Genomic DNA, 23,061 nt, shown 5'->3' with positions numbered 1-23,061 from the left:
AATTCTTATTACAGTCTGAAGAATTACAAATGCCACATGCTACATCACAGTCCATGATACAAACAATGCTTACAACACAAATATCATATCCGCAAATCATCCATATATCAGATCGGTCTCCGAAAACAGTCTACTGGTTCTACCCTAATCCGGACCTTAGCCTTTCGGCCTCTATCCACCAGATCAGTATGTCGCCTGATCTACATCTTCGCTCAATCTCTAAAATCTGTCTTCTATCTCCTAACTTCTATCTTCTCAAATGATTCGCAAACTTCCATTTATACCATCTGCAAATAATAACGACTTAATCAAGTCGACCCAAAGACCAATCAGTTCATGAAACATGCAATGGCAACATGGCGGCTCAAATCACTAGGAACAACTCCAAAAAGCATAAAACAATATGCATTCCTCTAGGAATATCGAACACGGCACAAGAAACATAAATCAACGATCCGGAAGTCATGGAAATCAACCGCAACCTGATCCAACTTTGCTCAACACACTGCCAAAATAACTGGTAAGAACATATCAACTAGACCAATACCAGAATCAATAACTCATCAGGATCAAATAAAAAATCCATGAAACTTGAACATAACAAAGATGAAAAACACAAGGGAATAAACCCAAAAGCACAATGCTAAACACTCAAGCAAGAAGAAATGCCACGATCTCCAGCAATTCCACTAAAAACTGCTCAACCGGTAAGAACTAGACCGGTGCTCGTGCATCAGGTTGACATGGTCAACTTAGCTCAGCTATACTCTACAATCTTCTACAATAGTAACAACTTTCACCTCTGCATTATATATAGCATGATTCACTTTTGGTGAACTCTCTAGTTATACATATGACACTCTATTTTTATCTTTTTCACACACATGTCTATCTATCATCATCAATCATCTACCTTGGCCTAAATAAATAATTAAAATTTGTTTCAAGCATGTTGTCCTATGATCAATTAAATGCCACATCAAAAAAGGCATTGGCCCATGCAACTCATACTCCAACATAGATGCACCAATCAAGAATAAAAAAAACTTATTGGAATCATATGTTGTTCATTCAACCGTTAAATCTGATTTTTTATTCGTGTCACCCCTTCAACGGAAAATTTAAGAAACCCCTCGAAAATGGCATCAATTTTTTGTTGGAGATTTTTTCATTTTTCGTAGAAACATAATATAAATTTTATTGAATTTTTTTTTAAATTAGAAAATTAGTAGAATAGTCGAAAATAATATTTCTAGCAAGTCAAACATTTCATATAAACCAAATTTTTTATTGGTGAATTATTTAAATATACAAAACTATAAAGTTTAACTTGGTTCAAAAGCATATCCAAGATTTCGGGCTTCATAATGATGTCTCGAACAAAGAAATTAAGATTTTAACTAAATTGCATGATATTATTTCTAAAGAGGAGGAATTCTAGAAGTAGAGATCTAGAGCCTTATGGCTTAAAAGTTGTGACAAAAATACTAAGTTTTTCCATATGCTGACCCTAAAGCATAGGGCTGCTAATAGAATAATTAAAATTCAGGTGGGTTAGAGATGGGTTGACAAGCATGAAGAGATTTGCTAGGAAGCCATCAGTTATTTCACTAATCTCCTATCGGTCGATGATCCTCTTAATACTCTAGCCCAAAATGAGATCTTGCAGGAAATTCCCAACATTGTCTCTCAGGATATGATCTTGGAGCTAACCAGAATTCCCTCTCATGATGAAGTTCGCAATGCAATCTTCTCTTTTGAAGGTAACAAAGTCCCTGGCCCTGATGGCTTCCCTCTATTTTTCTTTCAAATCTTTTGGCAGATCTTATGCTCTAATGTGGTCACTGCGGCTCAAGAGGTTTTTGGGTCCTGCTCTCTCCTAAAGGAGCTGAATGCCACCTTCTTTGCCCTCATCTCCAAGAAACTTGATGCCTGCTCTTTTCAGAATTTTAGACCTATTAGTCTTTGCAATTCTATATATAAAATCTTCACCAAAATCCTTGTGCTCAGACTTAAGAATTTCCTCCCTTAATTTCAAAACACCAGAATGGATTTGTTCCTGGGAGGCAAATCTTGGATTTAGTTATTGTGGTGCATGAGAACATTCTCTCCTTATCTATCAATAAAAGACTTGGTTTTTTTTTCTGAAACAGGACCTGTTGAAATCTTTTGACAGAGTCAACTAGAATTTTCTTCTCAAAATTCTTAGGGCATTTGGATTTGGAGACAACTTCATCCAGATTATTGAACAATGTGTGTCCACTCCCAAATTTTTAGTCTTGATTAATGGAGTTGCCTCTGATTTCTTCTTTGTGTCAAGGGGCATTAGACAGGGGGATCCTCTATCTCCTTTCCTTTTCATTCTGATGAGTGAAGCTCTCAGTAAAATTATCCAAAGGGAAGTTAGAAAAGACAATATTATGGGCTTACGACCCTCCTCCCAGGCCTCTTCATGCTCTCACCAACAATTTGTGGATGATACTTTGTTGATGGGGGAAAGTTTGGATAAAGAAGCTAAGAATTTAAAAAAGACTCTGGATACTTATGAAAAAGGCACTAGGCAAAAAATTCATCTGGCTAAAAGCTCAATTTTTTTCTTTAACACCCTTGAGCACAGGAAAATGAAGATTGCCTCAATTTTAGGGTGTAAAGTTGGAATTTTGCCTGACTCTTATTTAGGTCTTTCCCTCTACCACTGTCTGGCCCCAGATTCCTTGTGGGTGAACCTTACTGATGGATTCCAAAATAATTTGGTTGGGTGGAAAGGTTCTTTGTTAAGCCAAGTTGGTAATCTCCAGCTGCTCAAAGCTTCGATATAGAGCCTCACGGTTTATGCTATGAGTTTATTCAAAATCCCTGTCAAAATTGTTGATAAACTGGAAAGAATCCAAAAAAATATTTTGTGGAGAGGGACTGAAATTAAGAACAGATTACATCTTGTGGCTTGGAATCAAGTTTGCCTTCCCAAGTCCATGGGGGGCTGGACATTCGAAATGTGGGAGACTTCAATAAAGCCCTGATGGCCAAAAAACTATGGAGATGTCTTAAAGAGAATAATGAATGGATTGACATTTTCAAACATAAATATCGCATTTTGGATATCCAAAACACTTTGGAAGATTATGACCTTCCCAACTCTGTCTCTGATTTATGGAGTAACTTCTTTGGCTCCTCCAAAATTATTTTGCATGGTTGTAGATGGGTGTTGGGGAATGGTTCCAAAATTAGGTTTTGGGAGGACTAGTGGACGGATGATGGTCCCCTATTGGATTCTATTTGGGCTCCTCCTTTCAAAAAACTATGTCTTAGAAAAATTGGCCCCTGGGTAGTTGATTATATTAGAGATGGAGCTTGGTTGGATCTCAATTCTATGGATAATGCTTTGTTATCCTTGCAACCCTGGTTGAATTATATACATATCCCCCACTCTCATGTGGAGGATCAAGTGTTCTAGAATTTCTCCTCTTCTAGGAAATTCAAGGTTGTCGATGCTTACAAGTTCATCTCTAGAAACTTTTCTCCCCCCACTTCTGGGTCGGTATCTGGAATAAGTACTTAACTCCAAAAATTAATATCTTTTTTTGGATGTTTATGTAGGGTAATATTTCCACCATTGATAATATTTGCAAAAGAGGTCTTCCTCTTACTAATAGATGCTTCCTTTGCAAAGAAGCGGAGGAAGATGCTGGTCATTTATTGTTGCACTTCTCTTTTGCCATGGATATCTGGAGTTTCTTTCTTGATATTAGGAACACTAATTGGGTCTTCCCTGATTCTGTTCAAAGATTGTGGTTTGAATGGAAGTGCCCCTTCGACAATCAGGCTTTGGGAGTTCTTTCGAATATGTCTCTTCCTCATATTGCTTGGGGTATTTGGAAAGAAATAAAAAATAGTCTTTAGAGATTTGGAATCTACTGCACTTGTTGTGGCTATTAGAATTCATAATTCTATCAAGGAGAATTTTGTTCACTCCTGCCCCAGTAGAAGGAATGACCATCCCCTCCCTTCTCTCTAGGAGGAATGGGATACTATCAAACGGTGGCAAATTGACTGGAATATTGCCATTCCGGTGCACAAAATAAAACAGTGTAGACAAAATGTTCTTTGCCATCCCCCCCTATGGGATGAATCAAAATCAATGTGGATGGGGCAAATAAAGGGAATCTTGGGTCGGCTGGGTGTGGGGAAGTGGCTAGGAATCATATGGGTCTGTTGGTTTCTACAGTGGCACTCCCTCTGGGCACCCATTCCAACCGATTTGCGGAGGCCAGCGCTGCCCACTTTGGGTTACACATGGCTAAAAGGGAAGGTTTTAGAAAGGTCTAGCTGGAATCTGACTCACTAAATATTGTGAATTGCTTGAATGGGCATTCTGATCCTAGTTGGACTATTGCCAACTTGATCAAGGACTGTCGAGATATGATAGAAGAGTTAGATGATTTCAAAATTTTGCATGTTCTTCAAGAATGCAATAAGGCGGTGGATTTACTGGCCAATATGGTGGTGGGCTATGTGGTGGCTAAATAGTGGAGTAGTAGGGACTCTTTCCCAAAAAACATGTGCAATCTGGCTTCTAATGATACCTCCCACTTGCAGTAATTAATAAATTTTAATCATGATTTGATTAAGTTGTTGGGGAAACGGATTCTTTTTTATTTCCCTATTCGAAGATCTAGTGACTACCCTTGTGCCTGGATTTTCTTTCTTATTGTGTGGCCCATCACCTACTACTATTCAGAGACTGTGTGGCCCATTTCCTGCTACTATTCAAAGACTTCTTTGGTGTGGCCCATTCTTTTCTTTTGTTTGGTGACTTGGATCATTATGGGTGGGGACAAGAATAGGCAAGAGCCGCCCACTTTTGAGAAATGGAAGAAAAATAAGGAGGTTTGGCAGGAAATCATTGATGGGGTAATTGTCCCCTTCTTGGAAAGACTCCATGGACCTTCTCCTCTGCTCACGAAAATATTTTCTAATGGGTGGAAAAAAGGGGTTCTGAGGGCTTATGGTGCTGAATTCCAGTTGGATGAAACCCTAGTGGCTATGGTTATGGTTCTGGCGATGAATAGCAGAGGTACTATAGAGACAGGAAAATTGGGGATGAAGACATGGCGAATTTCTTTGACAAAGATAAGAATCGTTCAAGAGTCAATAAAATGGCTGATGGTGGCTACAAAAGGAAAGATCTTATGGCTCCCTGAGTGGATATGGCCAAGTTCATAATGAGGTACATTACACTTGATGGCAGATATGCCAGTATATTTTCTTACCATTTTACCATTTTGAATCACTTTAGACATGGAAAAATCATTTCTAGTCCTTTCTATCTAGCATCTTCTTTAGAGAATAGTCTTGAAAAACATGTTGAGAATCCAAATAATCCGATCCTCCATGAAGAGATTATTAGGCTCATTATGGAGTACGCTAAGACCCATGAAGTTGTGCCCTCTCTCTCTCAAAAAGGCCAAATTACTAATATTCAGGAAGTCTCTGATTCAGATATGAAAATGGAGGATAGTGGGAGTGCCAAACCTTTTGATGACCCTGATTACAAGCCGGTTGAAGAAGGTGATCTGTTGGTCACCCTTGGAACTAGCAAGAATCCCCCCAGATGGGTGGCCAGTAAATATAAATCAACCAACAAGTTGATTTCTGAGCCTTCTTCTAAGAAGAAGAAGCTTGTGGCTAAGGATGGTGGTCCCAAGACCCTGGACTAGGGAATTAAACTGGACATTCTTCTTAATGTCCTGTAGGAAAACCAGGGGACTCTGCCTAAAGAAGGGGACAATGGGTTATAGAAGAATAATACTCTGATGAACCTGGTGATGGAAGCGACTAGCAGCTAGGAGAGCTGTTGGAAGTGGGTGGACAAGGAAATTGATACCCTCAAAGAGGGGATTAAGGAAATAATAGATATCTTCACTGCTACGCCTAAGCCCAACAAATTTGAGAAGCTCATGATCATGACCCAGAAGCTCTCCCAAGATGTCGAGGTTATGAAATGCAACCATGAACACATAATTGAAAAGGTAGAATAGTCTATGGCGGAGATAAAGAAAAACCTCAAGAACCTGGTCGACATAAGAAAGGAGGCCATGAATAATAGTATGGAGGGGCTCAAAAAGATCAATGTCATGGTTAAGGAGTACAGATCCATTCATAGTTATCTTGAGAAAGATATTGGAGGTGAAGACATTGCTATTGGCAGAAACAAAACCACAAGCCCTAGCTCCAGGACCAGAAGCAGGAGCAACAATAAGGGCACCTCCAAGTTCATTATGGAGGAATTGGAGGAAATCAACAAGATTACCATCCAGAAGAACAAGGAGCTGGTGCACTCTCTTAATTGAGTGTTTTTGTTTTGTTGTCTACATCTCTTTTTGTTTTCGTGTTTGTTCCTAGGGTGCTCCCTTGTTATGCTGGTGTTTTCTGTTTGGTTGGCTGGTGGCCAAATTCTGTAAATCTTTTGGTTTCGGGTCCATGTAAAACCCGTTTATCTTTATAAATAACTTGGTGGATTTTGACTTAATATGAAAAAAATAAATAGTTTTATTGTCGAATTATAAAAATATACAAAACTAAAAAAATTTACTTGGAAAATTATGCTTTGATATAAAGGCAATATATTTATACTATTTTTTGTCCATTTTTTTAGTTTGATGTGCATTTAAACACTCCAAAAATAAGTGAAAGCAGACTTTCTTATAATTATACATTTTAAAGCTTCTAAAATGAAGCAAAATCAATATTTTCTTCAAGTTTATGCATTTGGAAGATTAGATTAAGGTAGTTTTGAGAATTTCAAACACTAACTATTTAAATTTTTATATTTGAAGCCTTAAAAAATGAAGGAAATCATGTGACATAAAGGCAAAAACTATTCTGATGTCAAATTGATAATTGAAATGACAAAGGAGTAGTATTTCATTATATTTGGTCAAAATTTATAAAATTATAAGTATCCTTAGAATATTACCGAGAGTGAATAGATTCAAAAAAATTTAAAATTTTTAAAATAAAATAAATTTTCTCAAAAGTATCCTTGGGGTATTACCCAAAGTGAAAAGTGAATAGTAATTAAAGAACACATAAAGGACATTAAAACATCTAAAATATGTTCTTCTTCTCTGACAACTTCAACCATGAATTTGTCAATCCACAGTGTGTTGTTGATGTGCTCAATAACAAATAGCATCTTCAAGAATCAACATGCCTTACATTCTTTGTTGCGATGGCTAGATAAGGTGGTTTGTGAAAGCAACCTAAGAGCAAAAACCACTAAACAAGAGCTCTAGTAAAAATATATATTTCAATATCTTGAGGTAAAGGCACCCCAACTCCAAGCTAGGTAACATCTACTACATCATCCATTATAACAAAGTATCCTTATCCTCTCCTAAGTCGATGAGAGATGCATTTATTAAGAGGAAACATCCATGTTAATTTTGTATCTAGTTTTTAAAACTAAAAATTCATCTCCTAGGATTTATTTGGCTGCTCTTATAACCAATTCTATGTCAATTTAAAAAATGCATTTCAAATGCACATCTGAAACTATTTCTAAGAAGACCATTTGCCTCAAATATGTTTTCAACCTAATCGGCATGTCCATTACTAAAGTGTTTGTTAAATACAGATAAGAAACTCTAGCTAGTTTTACATGAATTGGAAAAGGAAACTTGAGAATTTAAAGTCTAAATGAATTAAGCTCACATGAGTGTAATCGATAACAAAATATTTTCTTGCATTAATTCACTTGCTTGGATTTCATAAATTGGTACAAAATGTGACAAAAGTGTATTGAATTCGAATTGTTTAAGGCTTTAAGGATAATTAAGTCATAGTAAGCCAATGATGAGGATCTATAATTCACACAATTTTTCATACATGACATTAGATTAGCCAAATTAATTTGCATGTGAATTAATTAATTGAGACAAGTGTCACTTTTCTATTGCATTATGCATGGATTTAATATTGTGGATTTATGGAGGTGGTACCACTACCAACTCAAATTAATAGTAGCAATGTTGTGAAATTACTTGATGTGACTTCTATTTACTTGATGTAGATTTCAGAATATTATTTGATGTTACTATTGAATTTATCAATTTTGAGTCTAAGCTCTAACAAACCCAAATTCATACAAAGCATAACTAAAATCGAGACAATCGTCATCTTTCTATTGCATCGTGAAAGGATTTCATATCACAAGTTTAGGTTGTCTAATTTTAAAAATAAATTTCAAGACCTATAATTATAGTTGTTGTAGACTCGTGTTATTTTATTTATTTAAAATATTTTCTAATGGTTGATTTGATATTTATAAATTTAAATTATAATCATTAAATTTAAAAGTTAATTATAGTATTTTTCATTTTTTATTCAATACATTAATAATTTAACTTCCATTTTTTTCCCAATAATTTTTTTAAATTTAATCATGCATTTGTATTTCTATCTTCCATTAAATTTAAAAATAACTTATTACAAATCTCAAATGAAAAAATGAAATTTTAAATTTGATGATTATATTTTAAATATTTAAATGATAATAGAAATTGAGTTCTCATTCCTCTCATATTTCTACTTTAATGTCAATTAATATTTATATTAACATAATCTTTATAAGTTTAATTATATAGATTATTAATTTAATATTAATATTAATATTAAGTTGATAATTTATATTATTGTCAAACTTATAGATTAATAAATGTTAAATTATTGATTTTAACTTTAAGGTAAAATTAGAGTTACATCATCTATCTAATACTCATATTAATTGGTATAAAAATTAAAATATGTCATCTATTTTTGTAATTCAATTTCAATTTTTAAATCATAAGTTATAAACAAATAATACAAATTATTAAACTTAACTTATTTAACAAAAAATAACATTTTAAATCAAAATAATGTTACAAATAATTAATATATTAAATTTAATAGTTTTTTGCATGTTTAGTCTGCAATTCAATTTGACATAACTTTAGAAATCACACACACACACACACACACACACACAGATACATACATACATAATAAATTTAAAGTGTACTTTATCTTTTTTTTTAAAATACCAATAACTTTTTCTATATATTAATTAATATATCTAACAATCATACTAAATATTTTCCTAACATTTTCAAACTCCCATTCCAATTCCGCAGTAGAATAAATATCATATATAATCTATACAAAGTATGTTGAGATATATCAAGATTTTAATTTTAAAATAAGTTAATTTCGAGCCTAAGCTCTGATAATACCAAATTCCTACAAAGCATAATTAGAATTGAGACAAGAGTCATCTTTCGATTGTATCACACAATGATTTCATATTGCAACTTTTCAAATGTAGTCCCACCTTTAGTTTTCTAAAAATAGTTGTATATTTTTCTTAAATATAGGTATGCTAGTGTTCACATACAATGTAGATAAATATCACTGACGCAGGTTCAATTTTGAGCCTAAGCTCTGACAAAACTAAATTCCTACAAAGTGTATCTGGAATTGAGACAAGTGTCACCTTTCTATTGCATTGCACAAGGATTTCATATCACAACTTTATGAAAGCAGTCCCACCTCTAGTTTCCTAAAAGTAGTATATATTTTTTAAATATAGATATGCTAATATTCACATCCACCATTATATAATTGAAAATCAATGACATAGGTTCAATTCTAGGCCTAAGTTGTGACAAAACCAAATTCTTGTAAAGCATGACTAAAATTGAGACAAGTGTCATCTTTTTATTGTATCACACATGTCATAGTGATTAATTCTAATTGGTTGTACATTTTCACACCTTCCTCATGTTGGAATGGCCTTAAATCTTTGGAATTGCGCATACACTATTGATAAAGAAGTTAAAGCCCAGATGAATCAAAATACATCACTAAATCTTGTTAAATGCATGGTTGTGCATGATCCGAAATGATGTTGACCATGATAATAGTGCACCAATGTGGAGCTAACCCTACTTGATAATGTAGACAAGGAGTGAAAAGGTATTGGTTCTACATTCATGTGTTTAGCCTTCTATGAGCTTGGAATGGACTTACACAATGATGCATTTAAGACTTGTCAAAATTCTCCCACCATCCATTTCAAAGTATATGTAGCACCTATATGTCAATAATATGACATGTTATTGGTCGTGTTGTAGTGCCCCTCCCTGAGTTGTCCTTTATGTGAGGATGTGATAAATAATTTTGGATTTGTTCATGTCATTGATGTCTCCTATTTTGCTCGTAATATTGATATTCTCTTTGACAATAGTAGATTCATTATGATTACTATGTTGACTCAAATCTCTAGTTTGATTATCAAAGTCGAGACTATGTTGAGCTTCGTTATTATTGCACTATTTAGGACATGTGGTTCATGATTATTTCTTATGATGATTTATCTTGTGCTAGACATTTCATATTGACAGATGAGACACTATGGCATTATGTGGTTGACAATATATTCAGGACTATATTAATGAAGGATTTAAGATTGGTGATTTATATGCACTCATTTTTCATGTGAGGTTTATGTTTGCTTATAATGATATGCTGGTATCTTGTTATGTGCTAACCTCAGTTCATGTTTACATCAGGTAATGATGATGAATATGATGCTATGTTTGTCTTGATTTTTTTACTACTGCATTTGTGAAAGAGACAATGTCATACCACTCGTCGTAAGCATGATATGACATTGCAGTTCTCTTTCACCTATATGGTCATTTTATATTATATATACATTATTGTGTGAACATTGGTGGTTACAGGTTTGCGGGTACTAGGAATCCACTCCACCTGGCCCCATAGGTCTAAGCATGTCTTTATCCCAATGGTAAGTTGATCGGAGGGGACATGAGTTCCTATTCTATATGCTAGGTTTAGCTGGTATCATGTTATCCTATGTTGGGTTGCCTTGAGGAGTTGTGATTATTAATTAAATTATTAACTAATTAAATGTTTCATATAGTTTATTAATATTAAATTAAACCAATGTTTGACATTTATATCATGCATGAAAGATTAATTATTTTATAAGTATGTGGGAGATACTAGTGGTATTGATTTTAAATTATTTCGGCTAGAGTATTTATATTTATCTGTACATTTAATTATTTGTTTATTATTTATTTATTGTTAGCCTATCTATTTATTGGTTATTTATTTGCTTACCCCTTGTTATGATTGGCCCTTTTGGGAGTTGTGTTTTTGAGATAATATTATTTATTGTTTATTTATTTATATTATTGTGTTGTTTAACAATTATTGGGCTTTTGTTTTTTTTATTTTATTTATTAGCCTTTTATATTTTATTTTTTGGTTAATGGATTTAATCATTAGTTATTATTGTTTATTCTTTCTACCCATTTATTTATTTATTTAATTTTTTACCTTACTTACCCTCTTTTATTATTGGCTATGAGATTTGGAAATTGGAATAATATTATTTTATATTATCTTATTTTAGTTTTCGAGATGGTTGGTTAAAAATATATTATTTTGGATTATTTTGGTTGGATGGGAGTTTTATATAGTTTATGATTAATTTTTATGAATATGGCTTTTCGAGATTTCATGGGGGTTTCTTGGTTGGAGAAATTTTGCATTGTCTGAGGATTCATTTGATTTTTGATTTGGGAAGGAATTGGATTGGAGCTTGGCTTGAATTTTTGCTATGTTGTGGATTGTGCTTCAATTTGTATTCCATAACTTCTATTTACCAGGTTGTAGGGATTTTAACCTTCTTGCATTTGATTTTTAAAGGAATAAAGAATAAAACGTGACATGCACAACGCAAGAACACCAGGATTTTTTACATGAAAAATACAAGGAGGGAAAAACCATAGTGAGGATTAACTCATATATGAAACAAGTTATTACAAAGTTTGTTTTAGGCTCACTGATCCCTAAATAGACTTGTAGACTAAGGCATGTATTACACTAGGGAAAGCTTTAATAATTGTAGTTTGAAGATCACTTTTACAAAGAAAGGTACAGTGAGATTAATATAACATACATAAGGTGAATTTCCAAAGAATAAGTATCTAATAAATGTTGGTAGTGCATTCCTCTTTGTAGTCCAAAATATTCTATCAAATAGATTCAACACACTTCATAATCATTTGAGGTATAAATGATTAATTTCTACATCATAATATTTCAAATCAACTCTCATTACTCCACAAGTAATTTGTTATTCCATATATACCCTCTATAGCTTTCAAAACATCAATAATGTTCACACAATTAGGAACTAACAAATGAAATGCGTGACCTAGAATAGATCGGCTCCAACCATATACATCAACCACAAAATTTGATCATAGATGAACCTTGTACTTAATTAAACCTTATCCATATCATAAAACATCCTTAAAAACCAATGAAATAGGTTTGGTTCAATCGTGATTGCAAGAACATATTTGGTCAGCCAAATATCAACACTGCTATCAAGATTTCTCATTGTTAAAATTTTTATCACTAGGGAGAATCAAAATATTATATAGACCAAGATCAAGGTACCATCTAAAACTTTTGTATGACATCTCTTGAATATATCAATCACCAAGTGCTTGTGTAGAAGAGCATCATCATTGAACTCATAAAAATTGTGCAAATCCAACTGACTGTGTGAAATCAACATGATAAATACTAATGCAATAGACTACCAACATTCTTGAAACATATGTCACTTTTTCAATACACTATCCTCAACATCTTCCCAAAACCACATAGCCAAATCAATCACTACAGTGAAATATGGACCATTCTAGTGTGCCAACTAAAACACTTTATGCTAATAGACTGTGATGCAAATTTAAAACTCATATAATTTTTTGATACTAATATATAAGTCTTGAGAATCAGTAGAATGGTGTTTGACATACTTTGTAGCTTGATTCCTAAACTGTACACCCAAATCATGCAAGATGAAAGAATGCAAATCAAAATACTATCATATAGTCATTAAAAAAAAATTGTTCCATACTTGGATAGATTCCTTCATTTAGCTAATCACGAAACATGTTCTTTGGATCATTATATTATCATTAGATGAATCTTCAAGTTTTTTTCCATGTCTTTGATCAATGGCACACATGCTCTCAAACATGTTTAACACACACACACACATACATACACACAAACCATGTAATGTATCAATGACCTCAACATATACTACAATCATCTCTTTAGTGAAAATTAGGAAAATGGTTTCTCAACCTTGCATTTACATAAGGTTACTATTTATAATAAGTTTTTGTTAGAGCACGAATTGGTTTGCAATTTTCACTAAAGTTTTGGATTGGCTAGATAAGTATGCCAGTAAATTTTTGTTGCAAGATCATGTTTATATTTAAAGATATTAAAGTTTTTATTTTTGAAAGTTGAAAATGAATGTTTTGAATTCAATTTTGAGGGATTTAGAGGCTCAAAAATATCCCAAAAGTATCCATTACTATTATAGAGAGTTATAGCTTGATAGAGCACGCCCTGAACTTTTTGGTTTTTTGAATAGATCACCAATTGGACACTCAGTTCAAAAGTTATGGCCTTCAAAAGTTGAGTCCCCTGAAATAGAAAATATAAAAATGCATTGAAACCATAAATGAGATATAAAATGGAGATACACATGTTGATGTGTATTTTGACACATCATAGTGAATCTAAAATAAGAGATAAGATGGGTTCCACTTTATTGGGTGGTTTTAGCCCTTGGTTTTGTAATATTGTTTGACATTTTCATGTAATGTATCTACCATATATGAGGTTTGTGAGATGGAGGTTGTGTGTAAGAGTCTTCTAGCTATTGAGTTACCTCTGAATCTTTGGTTGGTCATACTCCTGTAAAAATATTTCTCTACAAGTATATTGTAATTTGTTATTGATTTGTGAATAATATAATTGGCCTCTTTTGGAGTGTCGGATTTTTTTCTTGAAAGAGTTTTCCCCACATAAATCACTATGTTGTTGCATGCATGCTATTTATGTTTATTTCTGTTAAGTTACTGTAACTACTTAATGATTTGTAATGTTTTTTGCATTACCCTCCTCTCAAGGTTGATGTAGGAAGTTGCTCTGCTACTTAACTTCCTTACAATGATAATACATACTATCAGACATTAGGTTGACATCAATGATAACACATATTTCCAATAATTTTGTCTTCCAATATGTATGAAAAATAAAATCTTGTTGCTAATGTTCATTAAACATTATATCTCTACTAAGAAATATCACTTTATTTACCAAATTATAGAACTATAAATATTGGATTATTCACTATAAGCAACAAAAGAATTCTTATCTATTATAAGTTCTAATTTATTTCCTTTTTCATCTATAATGTGTAACCAATAAATTTTACCACTTATTTGTAAATATCTAATATGTTTATTCATTCATTGTGGTCATATTGCTAACATCTTAATGGAATATTTGACTAATTATATGTGTTGCCCATAAAGAAACCAAGAATTATAATTTGGCATGTAAACCATTATGATGAAACATACATCCATGAGGTATTAAGATATTTCTAATAAGGCTCTTATTCATCCATTTAATAGGCTCATTTTATTAAGGCTCATACAAGAAATTATTATTTAAAATACAATTCTATAGCTTTTATAAATTTATAAAAAATGTATAGCTGTTATATTCACTTCTTATATTTGTCTATAACAAACAATTCTATTATCATAATACTTTTGAACTATATATTTCATATTTCAAAAAACTTAAAAAATATCAATATTCCATACAATAAAACAAGTCAACACTCTTCTACTTTAATAATCAATAAAAGTTAAGAGTACCTACCACAAGATATTGATGAGTGACCTATTGGTCCATATAGATTACTATGGATAAGATATAAAGTGAATTTGACTCTCAATACTTATCTTGAAAGGAAAAATTCATGATGATGTATACCAAGAACACAAACTTCACACTACAAATACTCTTGTTGTCACAAAAGTTCACCCGCTTGATGGGTAATACTAATCATCAACCTTGTTTAACATTGAATCAGCCTCCAAGTGTGGAACTTGCAGAAGTGAGGTTGAGTCTCTAGAGAAGGCCAACTTCATTTCTAATCCAAATGCAATTGTTGGACTAACCCAACACTAAAATATCTAATCTACTAGTCTGATAGGGGAAAAGGGAGAAAGAGGGATGCTAGAAAGAAGGAAAAAGGTTTGCACCTAGACAAAATATGATCTTCCTACCTACAACTACACAAAACATCAATCAAAACTGCCCAAAGATACACTAGTTTCTACCTAAATCAGCTCGCTATCTACATAAGTGAAGGTTGGAATTCTAGAAATTGACAAGGGGGAGTGAAGCTAGTCCACATATGACATTCAAAGATGGATAAATATGATCATTATGCAAAGGAAACAAGAAAGAGATGCATTCAAACAAAGAGGCAAGAGAAATACACACATTTGTTTGAACTAAAACAAGGTAAGACAAGAAATTCTATTAATGGAAGGAAAGGGAAATTTTTTAAAAGTGTAGAGAGACATAAGAATTATACAAAAGAAAAGAAGAGAAGATCCTTGGAAAAATTACAAAAATTGCCTTTATAGTTGAGGCATAACATAAACTGAAGTACAGTTGAAACCCTAACCCCCCTAGGGTTGGGTTACAAAAAAGGCATAGGGGAGAAGAAGATCAGATCGACTCATCTGATCTACAACGTACAAAATCGCCTATGTGAGTGTCTAATCATTTGGGAGGAAACAAAACTATTCTGTAGATGAAGAAACCCCTACACATAAGCATGGTCAAGTACACTCCTAGGCAAAAAGTCTTTGATCCACAATAAATGAGCATGGGTTTCATCTAAAATCGACTGTAGAGGCATGGGAGAGACAATCGTCTCCTAAAAATTAGGAAAAACCTGCATGGGATGGCATTTGAGAATTATTTGTCTGACCCCAAAGTCATCATAATTCCTTGAAGAGGCACAAGCGACATCTACAATTAGCCTACAGGGTCAAATCTAGAGTAATGTTTAAAATCCTGAGTGCTTGAAAGAAAAACAGACTAGATATTGGGCATCGACTGAGCACAAAAACCGTTCTTGACCATCGAGTCGACAACCACTCACCTATAGAGCTTTGAATGCTAACAACCACCACAAAATTGAAAGTCCATCGTCAATCAAGAGATCTCGTGTACAGATGGTTGAACGATATCTCACCATGTGAGTGCTCAAAAGAGCCCAACCGAAGTTTAAATCATCATCGTTGATTGACTACTTATGAAAACCCAACTGCACAGGATGCGTCATGCATCCAGTTAGACCCATCAGGTTAGAGTTCAGAAAGATAAAATAACTCCTCCTAAGACATTAGAATTCTTGGCCAAAAAGGCCCCTTCGTCTAAGAGCCGGACCCACTAGCCTCACAAAACTAATAGGATCCAATGTGGCATCTAAATCATTGTCTGACATGGCAAGCCAGATCCACATGTGTTGATATTGTTTCCCTACAAGCCCCTTGAGGATCCTAAAAATTCATCGCGAGATGGCGGGAAACACCTTTTTCTTCTTGTTGTTCACCACACAAGGCCCCTTGAACTGTCACTTTCGGCTAAAGGGATGGTGGGAAAGACACCCACCCTCTCTATTTTTATCCCGTGAACCCCCCCATGTACCTAGAAATTGCTTACGGGATGGTGAGAAAGCCACCCGCCTAACGTATTGTTTACCCCGCAAGGCATCGCTACATCCACAAAATCCTCACGGTATGGCAGGGTACAACCCTCTCTGGGTTGTTCTTATCTCGCTTGTCTACCTGGCACCCTAGAATTGTATGCGGGATGGTGGGATGACCATCTATTTACTTCGCTTTTCTCGAAGGGTCGCCCTGATGTTGTGACTTCCTTTGTGGGATGATGGGAGAGACCAAGTCTCCATCCCTGCTATCATGTTCTAGTGTTACCTCATCAACCTTGTTTGTGGCCAAACTGCCTCACAAAACTCCCTATGGGATGGCCAAGAATTTTTTCGCCTACATTTCATCAAGACGTTGCCTTTTAGAAACACCCAAAAAACAATCACCATCATAGAAAGTTAGGCCAAAAAGTGGCCCTGGCCACTTGAGGGCCACCATATATGTCATCTTCCAACCGGTAACAAGTTAGAAGGGGCCAGTCTCATCATGAACCTAGGACTCTCCAACCTGTGGAAATCAAGTGAGTTTACCGGCTGGCCTAGTCAACTCAAAAATAGAATTGGAGCTCGAGAAGAAAAGGCTCCTCCGCATGCTATCAATAAGGAATGCACATAACACGAAGGTTATGTAGTTGTGCATAACACAAAGGTTATGAAAAACTGTGGATTTCTCAGATTAGATCTTTAGTTTAGTTGATGGAAAAATGTCAACATTTTGGTGACTCAAAGAGGGCCCTAATTCTACTTAGGGAAAGACTAGATGTCAAAAAAGTATTTGTTGGGAATAGAGTCACATAACGATAACAGAAAAGGGAACCCTCCCTGCATCCTATAAAATTTCAAAATTTGGCCAATCTGAAGAGATTGACCTATGCACGAGCGCTCATTGGAAAGTAGAACATAAATTACAGATATTCACAATACATACAAAAGGATCTGCAAATCCCCTAGGCACATGCTTTGAGATTGTATGCCATTTATTGCAATAGGGAAGTCCTCACCCTTTAGCCTAGCTAGATTGGAAGAATTAGCCTCCTTGCAATCTGTAATCACATAGGGACCATGCCATATTGCATCAAATTTTGAGTGTCTCCCTGCTTTTACTCTGTTATCATCCTATTTTAGGACAAAATCTCCAACCTGGAAGGTTCTCAAAATGTCTTTCTTGTCAAAATACCTTTTAACTTGTCCCTAATGGACATATAGGGTGTGCATAGCCTTATGTATCACATCCTTAAGCTCTGTAATATATACATATCTTACTGATAGGGCAACATTTTCCAAGAGCTTCAACTGATGTGCTAGGTCTAGAGATGGCAACTCAAGGGATAAGGGAAGCCTTGCTTCCCTTCCATATACTAGTATGAAAGGTGAGTTGCCTAAAGCTCTTTTGGGAGTGATTCTATTAGCTCATAGGGTTGTTCCCAACTTGAGGTGCCATGACCTTTGATTGTCTTCAAGAGTCCTCTTGATGATTCTAATGAGATTTTTTCTAGAGGATTTAGCTAAGCCATAACCATGGGGATAATAAATTGATGATATTTTCATAAATACATCATGCTAGACTGTCCATAGACCGATTTGACATCCCACAAAGGCCTTAGCATTATCTGATATAATTGTGGAAGGGGCTCCAAGTTTGGTTGCAATCCTCTCAAGGAATGGAACCGCTAAATTTTCAGTTGCATCATTCAAAGCAATTGCCTCTGTCCACCTTGTGACATTGTCTATGGCGGTCAAAATCCACTTGTGTCCTACACTTGACATTGGATTGATAGGGCCAATGAAATCAAACCCCCATTGTTTAAAAGGTTGACCAATAGAGATAGGATGAAGGGGTAGAGCTGCTAATCTCTGTTTGCTTGCAAAAAGTGCACATTCCTTGCACTACTTGACCCATTTGTGAGAGTCACCAAATTTTGAAGGCCAATAATATCTTTCTCTTATGATTTTCATGGCTATGGTCCTTGCTAAAAAATGTCCACCTGAGGACCGATTATGAAGTTCTTCTAGCAGTCTGAGCATTTGATCACCCTAAATGCATCTTAGCTGGACACCATTTAGGTCCCTTTTAAATAAAATCCCATTCACCAAAGCATATGGGATGGACTACAACCTGAGATGTCTCTTCTTGGTTCTATCAAAGTGAGGAGGACAATTTTCATCCCTTAGGAAGGCAATCATGTTTTGGAACTAATCAACTTGCACATTTTCTTGGTTTTCAATGTGTTCTCCTTCATGCAGTAAGAGAGAGACCTTTGAATCTTCTCCAAAAGATTAATTTAACTTCTCATAGAGTCCTCTTCCCTTTACTAACCTGGTAATCCTGATTTCAGGGTCATACTCCATGACCTTAGTGATCCATCCAGTTCTCTTCTCACCTATGTCTTTGTTGAGAAGGAAATCTTTAACACTTGCATGTGGAACTAGAAGCTGAATCTTGTTGTTTGAGAGCATATGTTTGAACTTTTTTATGCTCTTACCATTGTGATGACCTATTTTTCCACATAGCTATACGTAAGCTCATAGTCCTTAGGCCTTCACTAAAACAATCTATGTGTTACTCCAAATCATCCTAATTTAACTACGTTAGGACATCAAATATACTTGATTCTCCTCCCAAGATGTAAAGGATAAAATCCTTCTCATAGTTTGGATTCACTAAAGTAGGAGCCTAAGTAATAGCCCACTTGATCTGATCAAAGACCTCCTTGGCTTCCTTGATCTATTTGAAGGGAAAATCCTTCTTTAGAATAGCTATGAGAGGTTTAACCAAGGCTGCAAGGTTTGGGATAAACCTTCTAAGAAAGTTGATTCTTCCAAGGAAGCTTTGAAGCCATTTCTTGTGACATGGAAGTGGAAGAGACACAATGGCTTCCACTCTCTCTGGGTCTATGGCCATACCATCTTTAGATACAATGTGTCTAATATTTTTTATGTGATCAGTGGCAAATACACACTTGTTGGGGTTCAAAGACACACCATATTCTCTACACTTTTTGAATATTTGCTCAAGGAGAGAAAAATGGTCTGCTGCATGTTTGGAGTTTATAGTAATATCATTAAGATATACAACTACAAATTTTTCTAATACTCCTTCAAAGTCCATATATATGGCTCTTTAAAAAGTTGCACCTGCATTTGTTAGTCCAAAGGGAATTTTACAATAGGCATAAGTGCCCCACTTAGTATTAAATGAAAATCTTTCTGAGCCACTAAATTTGGCTTAAATTTGTTCCATAGAAGGGAGGGGATAATGGTCCTTGAGGGAGGCTCGATTGAGGTCCCTAAAGTCTACAAACAATCTGATTTCCCCATTCTTCTTCCTAACTAGAACAAGATTAGCTACCCAAGAAGAATTCTTGATTGGAAAAATAATACTAGATTGTATAAGCTTGGATAGCTCCTTTCTCATCAAAGGCTCAATTTTGGGGTTTATAGGTCTTTGATTTTGTCTAACTAGATTAGCATTAGGATCAAGCTCTATGTTATGCTGATCTAAACTAGGGTCAAACCCTTTCATATCTTCATATGTAAAAGAAAAAAATTCATTATACTCTTGACAAAGATTGTCAAAACTACCTTGATCAATTAGGGAACATACCTTTCCCAATTTGAGAGCTCTTCCATGAGATATAGGGATTGATTTGTAGTCTCCTTTCTTTGTGACCAAGTTCATTGCTCTCCCTTTCATCTGATCACCAATGTTGAAGATCCCCTCCAATGTAATTAGTCCCTTGGGCAACTTGTTTCAGCTTAGTTGCATAATTTGATCTCCATATTGGTCTTATAGCATGCCTTATTTTTTATGTGAGAACTCTGCCTAATCTTGTAGGAATCTCACAATTGATCAAAGTCAAAGACCTACCAATTTACTTGATTATCGGGCGTTATTGGTCTCACTATAAGTCTAATATATCATTCTTTCTCTGCTACAACATGAGATAGAATTTCATGTTGGGCATCAATTGCTGGTAATCTATAACATGTTTATTTTGATATCTAGGGACACTAGAACTATTGAAAGGCAAAAGCATGAATTTGTGTCGCACTTGGGGCTAACGTGGGGTAATTCGGTTGAACTCAGCCCAACCGGACTACCACCCATCCACGTGACACTTTGTGTCATTGGCATGGTGCCTAAATAGCATCGAGAGTTTGATTGGACTATGTTTGGTCAAACTCAGTCCAACCAGACTATTGGTGTCATTATCACAATTTGTGCATGCTTGAATTTAGTTTTTTTCAAAAAAAATATTAAAATAGTCTGGCTAAATTCAGTCTAGCTAGACTCACCTATGTGGTAGGTGATGTGGCAGCCAAATCACCTATTTTGTCTATATTTCTAAAACTTTTCATTTCTGCTCAATTATGAACATGTTTATCTCCTATGATTAATGATAGATAAAAAGGGGGAGGCTTACTGATTTTCTTTGGATTCTCTACCTCCAAAGGCTGCACCAAGCTTGTAGGAGTGGAAGAGCCACAACCCTAATTGGTATCCTCTGCAACATCCATCCCCTTTAGGGCTTTGTGAAGTAGGTCTCTTTGAGATGGGATAGAGAGAGAATCCCACATAGATACATTTTGATCCACTATGTTGAAAGGAACATCTATCTTAGTAGAAGCCTTCGTAGCAACAATATCAGGTTTTGATGTTGCAGGAACCTTTGGTTGCTCTCCTTGTGTGACAATTTGAACCAAATCCTGTACTATATTCAGAGAAATCATCTTATTAGGGGTATTTGGCATTATAGTCTTCATGGTAGTCTATGGAATTTGAGCTGCTATTGTAGAAGAAGCACTGGGGTCTATGGCCCTCTTTTTTGATCTTGTATTGTTGGCCACATTGTCCACACTTGTCTAATTTATTCCATAGAAATTAGACTCTTGCCAATTCATAAAAGTTGTATCTCCCTATGGATGACTAGAGCCATCAACAAACTGTTGTTGCCCTAATGTTGTTGGATCACTTTGTGGTACTAGGTCTTGAGAAAACTCACCATTTTGACAAGCAGTCTGATTGTGATGCTGATTATATGGGGTACACCAATCTTGCTCTTGAGAAAAGTTGTTCTGAACTAGCACTAGTTCCTTTGAGAGACTTTCAATTGAGGGATTCAAGCTATTCAGGGGCCAATCATTACTCCATTGGTTATGCCCTTGAAAATTGGATCTTTGATGCTTGTAATTCTGGTTTTGTTGTCGGTAGGGCTTATTACCTTGAAATTGTCGCCTCTTCATGGTTACCAACTCATTGCTAAGTCCCTGCACCAAAGTTTGAATTTCTTAAAACTCTGAAGGTGGTGGAGGTGCAGGTATTGGAATAGGATCCAACATAGGCTGTTGAGTAGGAGCCTCTGGAAATAAGGGCATTGGAGGCCTAGGAGACAACTTTCCAGCCTATATTAAATAAATTTTTGCCCTTATGGTAGTATTATATGCCCCTAGAATATTATTTCCTCCCATAGATTGAATCATAACAGAAATATCATTGTTTAAAGCCTTAAGAAAATACAAAAATCCATGTTTTGATGAAGGGTTTATCAGTTATGGGATTTTATCCCATGTCTTTTAAAATCTATAATTAAAATCACCCATGAAATCATGGGGTGCTCTTTTGATTATAGTAAGCTACTCCTTAAATGACAAATAGTCACTTTTGTCCTCAAAATGTTTGCACAACTTCTCTCCTAATTTGTCCAAGTTATGGATTGTACCGGGAGCCAACCGTTTATACCATTGAAGGGCTTTCCCTTTGAATAAACAGGTAAAGGGACTTACTGTAACATTATCTTCGATGACATTAAACAAATTGCAGATGCTAGACACATCTTGAATGTGTTCCTCAAGGGCGACAGAGGTTTATCTTGTGAAATATGGGATGCCCTCCAAGGCTGCTACTAGAATATCATTTTTTTGGCCAAGAACTAAGGGACTGCCACCATTAAAGATGACAAAGGTGTATTCTCTCTGTACTGCCATAGTAAATAGTGGCGTATTAATGAAAGTAACAGGGTCTCTAGGTTGTGAAAACCTTGTAATAGGAGGGGTATATTGAGACCTTAAGGGGGGAGATGATTCTCCTTGAGTTCCCCTTGTTGGTGACAAATAATGCCTACCTCTAGTTCTCTTATAACCTAAATAAGGAAGCTGGGCAAATTGAAAAATACCTCTAGATGATAATATGGTTTGTCTTCTTGGCATAAAGCTGCAACTGGTATCACCGAGAGTCTAAAAATATCCTTAAGAGTCACCAAGTGCTTGACCTTTTGCCTCCAAAGGTAGGGATGCTAAGAGAAGCACTACATCCATAGCATGAATATTTGAATATGTCCCACCAAGAAATGTCAAAAACT

The sequence above is a fragment of the Cryptomeria japonica genome, chromosome 5, assembly GCF_030272615.1.
Source record: "Cryptomeria japonica chromosome 5, Sugi_1.0, whole genome shotgun sequence".
Classification (NCBI taxonomy): Eukaryota; Viridiplantae; Streptophyta; class Pinopsida; order Cupressales; family Cupressaceae; genus Cryptomeria; species Cryptomeria japonica.
Note: the sequence above shows the minus strand (reverse complement) of the source record.